This window comes from Antennarius striatus, chromosome 17 (assembly GCF_040054535.1).
Source record: "Antennarius striatus isolate MH-2024 chromosome 17, ASM4005453v1, whole genome shotgun sequence".
In the NCBI taxonomy this organism is placed as follows: domain Eukaryota; kingdom Metazoa; phylum Chordata; class Actinopteri; order Lophiiformes; family Antennariidae; genus Antennarius; species Antennarius striatus.
Window position 1 is genome coordinate 20,742,491 of NC_090792.1, and position 8,563 is coordinate 20,751,053.

An 8,563-nucleotide genomic window follows, 5' to 3' on the forward strand; every position below is an offset into this window, starting at 1 on the left:
TCCAAACAGAACCTTCTGCCGGGGGCGATCCTCCCCCAGACGCCCCGCGGACACACACCGCTTCCTGCCAGGAAAACCACTTCTGGTGTCCAACACCAGACGCTCTGGCGTGTGCTATCCGAATCAAACACGTATGTACCTTTACACGCTTCACGCCGACACCTAAACGTGTATTTACACACTTCACTGTCATTACGGCGCCCGCGCACACACACACCCCTCCATTAGAAGTGTTCTCTGGCACCAGACCAGCGCTAAACACTGCATTAGCTCTCTGAGGCTAATACAATAACCACCGGGTGGGGCTCCGGCCCCACCCCAGCAGGTCTGACCCCACCCTAAAGTCACGTATCTACATTTCTGTGTATTAGCAGTGTTTATAACAGGCCAGCAGTGTTCATAACAGGGTATTTAGATACCTAGCAGACCTAATCAATCGAGCAGCATGGATGTGTAGTGTAGTCATGGCAACAGCGTCTACGATTAAAGGACTTTAAAAACAAGGAATGTTTTTAAAAACAGTTTTAAATGTTTTTTAGGGTGAAAATCACGCAGACGAGGAACTTTACCGCGTCGTTTTTACTTGTTCAAAGAAATACAGTGACCCCGCGTTCCTCATGGTTAACGCGTTCCAGGAACCACATGTGATTAACGAATTTCATGATAGAGCGACAAACTATTTATTTTATTATTGACGGTAATTTAAACGTTTATGAACCCCCCCACACTGATATTAAACCACCTTCTATCTGTATCACCTTTAAAACACTCTGATAGACTGTTTAAAGCACTTTGTGTCTCACGGAAGTCCCAGACTCACAGAACGTAAACACCTCAGGATGCCGTCAGCCAATAGGATGCGTGTACGGCATCACATGACTGCAGACCAAAAATCCAGACCACAGCAGGACATCAATGTAACCTAGCCCAGATGTAGGTTAACAGATTTGTGAGGTTAACCTGTTGAAGCTCGTCGCTCCAGAGACGTGAAATCCGAGCCGGACAGTTTGATCTGAGCTTCAGTGAAACTTCAGGATCAAAACGTTTCAATTGATCAGCAAAAAACATAATTATTGACAGGGCAGGTTTGATTTATGACGCGGTCGTCTCCTGCCAAAGAGAAGCCTGAACGCTTGATTTATTAGCTGGTGCAGTCATTAAGAAACAGAACGATTGCCCCACAGCGTCCCGTTGAAGCCCCACCAGCATTGTTTAAAATTCCTCCATGGGGGGGGAGCAGAGAACTCCACCGCCCAGCGTTCTAAACCGACCCCCCAGGGCAGACTTTCCTGCAGACGCTGGCTGAGCGCCACATTCAGCCTGAGTGTATCGCTATCTGTGCAGCGCTAACGTGCAGCGCTAACCGCTAACCGACTGATCTCAGGTGAGACGTGACAGCGTCCGTCACCTTGACCTTCATCTAATCAGTGGAGGACGGCGTCGCCAGCGGGGGCGGAGCTCCACAGCGGCGGTGCGTCTGTGGGTAAAGTAAATCATGCTGTTATGAAGACGCTATGTAAGCTAGCTAAACACACACCGTTATCACCAGGGTGTTGGTAGTAATTCAACGAGGTCACCTTGACACGACGCCGTTCACACACGTCTGAGCGGGAGTCGCACAAAACATGTTCTGAACGCACACTGGGGATGCTAAAGTGTTAGCTGACAAAGGCTTTCCAGTAAAACCACAAGAAATCTCATCCAAATGGACTATTTCATATATACTGTATATATATACTATTTAATATAATTTTATAATTTAATTTAACTCAATTCTCAGAAACAGACCAAGGTGAACAATAAAAACCTCGGCTAACGTCGCTAACCGGTTCCAGGAGACGTGACGTTAACTACACTAAACTAGATAAACGCTCCCAGTTCTGTACTGAACTTTAGTAACGAATGTATTTTAATGATATTTGGTTAATACAAATTTATTTTAAGACAATTAAATTTTATTTTTAAAATTGAACAGAAAAATCGTCTCCGTCTCGTCTTCAGCTGCCTCTTCCTCGTTGTGGGAGGAGTCAAACAGTGCAGTTCTTTGATTGGTCAGTAGAGGCGCACACGTTAAAATGACTACCACTGGGGTTGCTATGGGCTAATAATACGATATTATGTTTTATTCTGATTTGTTGTACAGTAACATGATATTATGTGTTTTTAATGGTTTATTAGTGATTTTATGATTCCAGTTATTGACGTCAACTTGATTTTTATGTTTTCATGGAAGTAAATACGTACAAAAAAGGACATGATTTGCACCCGACGCTCATTTAATCACTTCGGTATTTTAGTTCCCCTTTTGTTCAATCGTCCCTCTCATTGGCCACGCTCAAAACCGTTCTCCACCAATGGAGCTGGATCAGGAGGTGGTTAATGATCTTTAATGAACTGGGACTTGAACCAACAACCTTTGTGGTTCAGGACGAGTTTGCCTTCAGGTGCGCCCAGAGGACAACGATTGGTCGTCTTCCAGAGGTGCTACTGTATAACGACGTGCATGACAGAGGAACAACCTGCACCTGAACGGCCCACACGCTAGCGTGTAGCATGTATGAACATGCTAGGAGATGTGGGTAACAGCATGCAGGTATTCCGACACGCGGCCCGAGGCGCGGCGCTGGCTCCCCATCCCGACTCCATCCCAGCGTCTGAACAGACGACCCAAAGGGGGCAACATGTTCCTGAACCCGACCTGAAGGGGGCAACATGTTCCTGAACCCGACCTGAAGGGGGCAACATGTTCCTGAACCTGGTTAGTTATGCAAATAAATGTTGGGGTTGGAGAACGAATCCCGCCGTCGCTCAGGATCCTGGATTCACGTCAGAACCCAACGAGTTCACCTCATCCGACGGAACCGACGGGACTTTCCTCCAGACTTCGTTCTGTCTCGACCTGCAGCAAAATTAACCTCAAACAAAGTTTCTCCCCCAGATAGTCTTAACTTAACTGCTGCAGATGCAGCTTTGCAGGATTAGCCCCACCCGGAGGAACGGAAGCGGCGCCGACAGAGGGTCATGTGACTTCCCCTACCTCTGAAACGCGTCGGGGCAAATTCAGGGTCGAAGCTCTTCCTACTTCCAGACATCTCAGGTCTTGCGTCGTCCTCACAGGAAGTTGCTTTTGGGTGGAGGTGAGCCTCCGGCACTGAGGGGAAGGAATCCTACATCGCCCCCCCATGCAGGTCCCCCCGTTGAGCGTGTGCCCCCCCCCCTGGCTATGTGTAAAAGATCTGTGCCAACGTTCATCCTTCAGCGTAAGGCGTTGGGTCTCAACCTGCCCCTCCCCCCGCCGTTTGCCCCAACAAGCACCGGTGGGCACGGCGGGGGTGGCAAGTTTAGGCAGGGAGGGTGTAGGTTCAAATCCCATTGATGTTCCACGGAGGAACAAAGCAGCTGAGCTCCCAGCATCAATCCCCCATAAGTCCCTGTGTACCCAGTTCCCTTTCATTAGGGATCACGGACCAGCACATAGACCGGTTCCGGTCCGACTAAACACTGGCGTCCGTTGGCTGCAGCGCTCCGTGTTGACAGATCTTCATGAGGGTAAATCACCAGATTAACTCAGACGCCACAGAGACATGAGAAGACGCAGCGTCTCCTCTGCAGGTGTTGACATTCCGGTCGACGGGAAACATCGTTAAAGTCGCGTTCCGCCGGTTTGTCCTGGTCGGGATGGGTTCTACCGCTGCTGCGCGTCCGGGATCGTCTGAACGCCTCAACCATCTCTGGAGTTCAAACCAGCTGAAAGGACTTAGAAGACATGAAAACAGCCTGAGCTCCGTTCCCCTGGAAACATCCCGTTATCGCCGTCCTACAGGAGAGTCAGACAGTGCAGTTCCTTGATTGGCCAGTAGAGGCGCACATGCTAACATGACGATCATGAGCATGAACAAACACGCTAACAGGCGGCGACAAGAACAGACGATCAGTGATGCTAACGTCAACACAAGGGACGAAGAGAAGGACGAATCAGGAACAGGTCATTAGGTCATCTGGTAATCTATTAGTGTAATCTGGTCATCTAATAATCTGCTTGTTTAATCTGGTCATCTAGTAATCTACTAGTTTAACCTGGTCATCTAGTAATCTACTAGTTTAATTTAGTAATCTAGTAATCTGTTAGTTTAACCAGGTAATTTAGTGATGTATTAGTTGAACCTGGTAATCTAGTAATCTGTAGTTTAACCTGGTCATCAGGTAATCTGTAGTTTAACCTGCTCATCTAATAATCTGTAGTTTAACCTGGTAATCTAGTAATCTGATGGTTTAACCTGGTCACCTAGTAATCTGTTAATTTAACTGGCCATCTAGTAATCTGCTATTTTAACCTGGTCATCTAGTAAACTGCCATTTTAACCTGGTCATCAAGTAATCTGCTAGTTTAACCTGGTAATCTGTCTGTTCTTGGTGAGTAAATAAAAGCGCATCGAGCCCAATCCGGAACCAAAGCGACGTTCCCACGCAGAACGTTTCCAGACGGTGTGAACACACTTTTGTTCGATGCGTCACGATCGGAGTCGTTCACACACAAACACACGAACACGTAATCAGTCAGGAGTAAACAGGAACGTGTTGGAGCGGCGGCTGGATTACCGTCAACACGGTTCCCATGCTCACGGGTTTGGGTGAGTCAGCGTTTCTCAAGCTGGAATGAATCAGCGTTTGCTTCACAGGTTACAAGTGTGTGTGGTTGTGTGTGTGTGTGTGTGAGATCAGAAAACAACCAGGAAACACCAACGTTTATCCAAAGGTGACATCTAGATATAACGTCGGTCGGCTTCGACCGCCATGTTGGAAACCAACAAACAGACGTCTGAAACAACCTGAGGGACGTCTGAACAACGACAATAATAATACGAAACAAGGATTCAGCCAATCAACAAAAACGTATAAACCGAGTCAGAAACGAGTGAACTAACACTTTGAACCCAAAACTTTGGGTTCCGACCCAAAGATCCCAAAGGGACGCTGACGATTCGACTCTGGTTGGGGCCAACTGACCTCAACGCGCCAGTTTGTAAAGTCAGGATCCACAGCGGCTTGAGCGATTCCGACCCGACAGCGACCCGTAGCAGAGGAATCAGAGACAACATCAGCAGCAACGAGACAGAAAGACCTCATCTGACGTCAGCTTCCTGTGCGTTTGGAGGAACTCAAAGGACCCGTCAAAGTCCATCAACCAGCAAGCCTGAAGAGACACCGAAGACTGAAAGACGACCGAGGAAAGGATCAAACATTCAGTCGCTACAATTCGACTCCAGGACGTAGACAGACTCCAGGACGTAGACAGACTCCAGGACGTAGACAGACTCCTGGACGTAGACAGACTCCAGGACGTAGACAGACTCCTGGACGTAGACAGACTCCAGGACGTAGACAGACTCCAGGACGTAGACAGACTCCTGGACGTAGACAGACTCCAGGACGTAGACAGACTCCAGGACGTAGACAGACTCCAGGACGTAGACAGACTCCAGTCAGACGATGAAGACCTGCCTTCAGGCGAGGCTGAGCTGCTGTCGTTCATCAGACAAGTCTCCACTAGGGACCGTCGAGGATTTACAGACACTTCCAGGAACAGGTCTGGAACCCCGAGGGGGGTGGGGGTGGGGGGCGTTAACAGGTTAGACTTAAAATGACCTCAGTTTAAGCCGTTTTAGCACCTTTCAGCTCCTCGTTTTGTTTTCTTCAGCAGCTGTCTGTGTTGGAAAAACCTCTGACAGGAAGTCCTGTGTGGTCGCGTCGTGACGGCCGGTTGGAGTAACATCCCTGGACCGCATAGCCCAAAGCAGTAGCTGCTGGTAGCGGTTAGCAGCTAACTCAGACTGGGCAGACAGAACCATTGTGTAGCAAGGAAGCTGAACTCACGTCTGTCCGTTCTCTACAAAGTGCTGCTGGGCTTGTCTGATGACATCATCGAGTCACATGTCGTCACCTTTTTCCCACCTTTGCATTGATCTTACCTGATCTACGAATGAGTCACCAAACACGAACTCCTTTGCTTTCTGCAGGAACAAGACGTTCCGGGGTGAACACACCAAAGAGCCCACAGCTGATGTTTGGGTCGACCATGGAGTTTTCACAAGGTTCAGTTTAGTTGTTGGTGCCAAACGGCCTTCATGTAAAACTTTTTCCTTTCTAAAAACAGATTTTCACTTTGCATGCAGGGCAGCTTTGATCCAGGAGACGCGCCGCAACCTCCCAAACCACCAGCAGAAGACTCACATCCATTTAACGCCAGCCACTCATGACGGTTCCCACTTGCCAACTGGAGCCGGACGTTTTCTGAGAACATCTCATCTGCATCTTTGAAGTTCTGACGGATGAATTCCTGAAAATGGACCAGGCTTTGAAATAAAAGCCCTCATTCTTCCTCGTGAGTGGATCCAGCCTTCCTCTGTTGTAGACGCTCTCCCCGAGAAGATGTGCGAGCCGACCTGCCAGCGATCATCGCCCATGCAGCATGTGTGTGTGAATCAGAAGCAGGTGTGTGTGTTCGCCTCGTGAAGAACCTGCCCGCGTCCACTTTTTTCCGCAGGGCCGAGTCCTGGAAACCCGATCCACAGCCAAACAACGAGCGCCGATCAGCTGGTGCGCTGCAGGTTCCCCTGGGAAGTCAACCAATCGGGTTTGCCGGGTTGTTAGGACGCCGATCACCCGGTTACTGATGACACGCCTCTGGACGGAAAAGTAGGAGCAGCTGTTTTGATTGGCTATGAAACCTCAGCTGCTTTGCCAAAGACAATGTGATGGTTTTAATCCCTTATTGTTCAGTGGAGACACGACGAAGAGACACAGCATCATGTCAGCATTTATGACACTTCATTATGATTTATAACACTTCATTATGATTTATAACACTTCATTATGATCCAACAACCGAGTTTATAAAGGAAATGATTCGGCGTGATCCTTCACTCATTTAGTTTTTACTGGTTAACGGACATCTAATTCACAGCACGTGGGAAACACAAATTAAAGTTTTGTAAAGCTGGATCCAGAAGGTTCAGATCTTGTTCTGCTGTGTTGATGCTATCAGAGTATACTGCCACCTACTGCTCTGGCATGCCAACTACTGGAAGCCAGCGAGGCGTTCGCGTGTGAATCAACGAGACCTCATTATATCACGAGTAAGTCAATCAGCAGCGGCAGTTTGAGGGTCAGAACGTCCAAGATTGTCTCTTCATCAGAGACATCTTGGTTGAAATGATGGACGATGTCACCGATAGGAACAGAGATGAAACACCAGAGGAGGAGACGAGGCGTGTCAAATCCCTTCCCTGAAAAGAGGGAAGAGATGCAAACAGAGATTGTGTCAATCATGGAGGAAGAGCGTGACCTGGAGTAGAAGACAGTCAATGGTTTGACTTCACCTTCAGGAGCAGGTGAAGTCAAACTTTCACGTCATGGCCTGAAGGCCACAAACTGCTGTCCTCTTTTAAAGAGATTTGTCTCTGACATCAGTGGTCCTCAGGCTAACATCCCTAAGCAGCTGGCTGGTGTGGCGTACCTCATTCTACCAGGATGGAAAAACCTGGATGCAGGCAGGTGGTCACCACTGAAGTGGACATGAGGACTTTGATGTCTAAACATGAAGATGGACAACAAAGCAATGGCGAGTTTGAACCTGACGACCAAGAAGCCGTGGGCTGAATGGTCGCTGAGACTTGTCCAGTTCTCAGATCTCTTGGCGACTTCTTCTACAGGTCAAAGGGAGGTAAGGGGTCAGGGTGATGACCTTCACTCTTCAGGAGGAACTACAAGACGCCACTCCAGAGACTCATTGGATGATTCCTGATCTCCAGCTTTACAGGAACCTCCAGGAGCCCCTGGTGGTCTTGGAGCCTGACCCACACCTAGAAAACAACAAGTCTCAATGAAAACATCAACACAAGGCTTTAACTGGATGAGCCTCTGGGCTTCCAACCAATCAGAAAGACTGCTTCCTTACACGGCCACAAGCCAGGAAGTAGCCAGTGCGTCGTATTTCTATTGGCTGGTGTGTTGCCCCCTTTTAAATTGGAAATAAACTTGGCTTTGGAAACAATTAGTCCATGAAACGGTCATGCCGATGCCAAACTTCCCATCGGCATTCCCCTGCAGAGAGCGCCAGCTCACGTTACCAGCTCTGCGTGGCGATCGTGGTGTCAAAACGGGTGTTAAAATAAGAGCCGTCTTTCATGAAGTGAGAAGAGCGTCGGGCAACCCAGAGACACGGGGATCCGTCTCTCCGTCCGTCAGTCCGTTTTCCAAACATGTCAGTAATGCAGATGCAGCTCCTGGCGCTCGGCTGGACCTCCATAAAAAGCATCTGGGACGCCGTCCGTCAGACGTCAGTTAAAAGCGAAGTTGGGGCTTTGAAGCGTGGGCCAACAAGTTGACCTGTTTGCACCGGCCAGGACGAGGTGTTGGACGATGGTTGGGGGGGTTGGGAGGGAAACATCCTAATTTGCACACATCTTCTCTTTCTGCCCTTGTTGTGTAACATGCTTAAACTCCAACGCTGTAAGACGGGGATGTTGGAGTTCCACATGTTTCCATGTTGAGGAGGCGGGAA

General features: G+C 48.7%; 1 long non-coding RNA gene across 1 annotated transcript in view; it reads left to right on the forward strand.

Moving 5' to 3' along the window:
* The window catches only part of LOC137611288 (uncharacterized), an 8,349-nt gene extending 2 nt beyond the window's left edge, over nucleotides 1–8,347 (forward strand). The window contains exons 1-3 of the long non-coding RNA XR_011038604.1: nucleotides 1–131; nucleotides 6,018–6,092; nucleotides 6,174–8,347. The exon at nucleotides 1–131 is cut by the window's left edge and continues 2 nt beyond it. This is a non-coding gene — a long non-coding RNA (uncharacterized lncRNA). The remainder of the gene's footprint in view (nucleotides 132–6,017; nucleotides 6,093–6,173) is intronic.
* The last annotated feature ends 216 nt before the right edge of the window (nucleotides 8,348–8,563 follow it).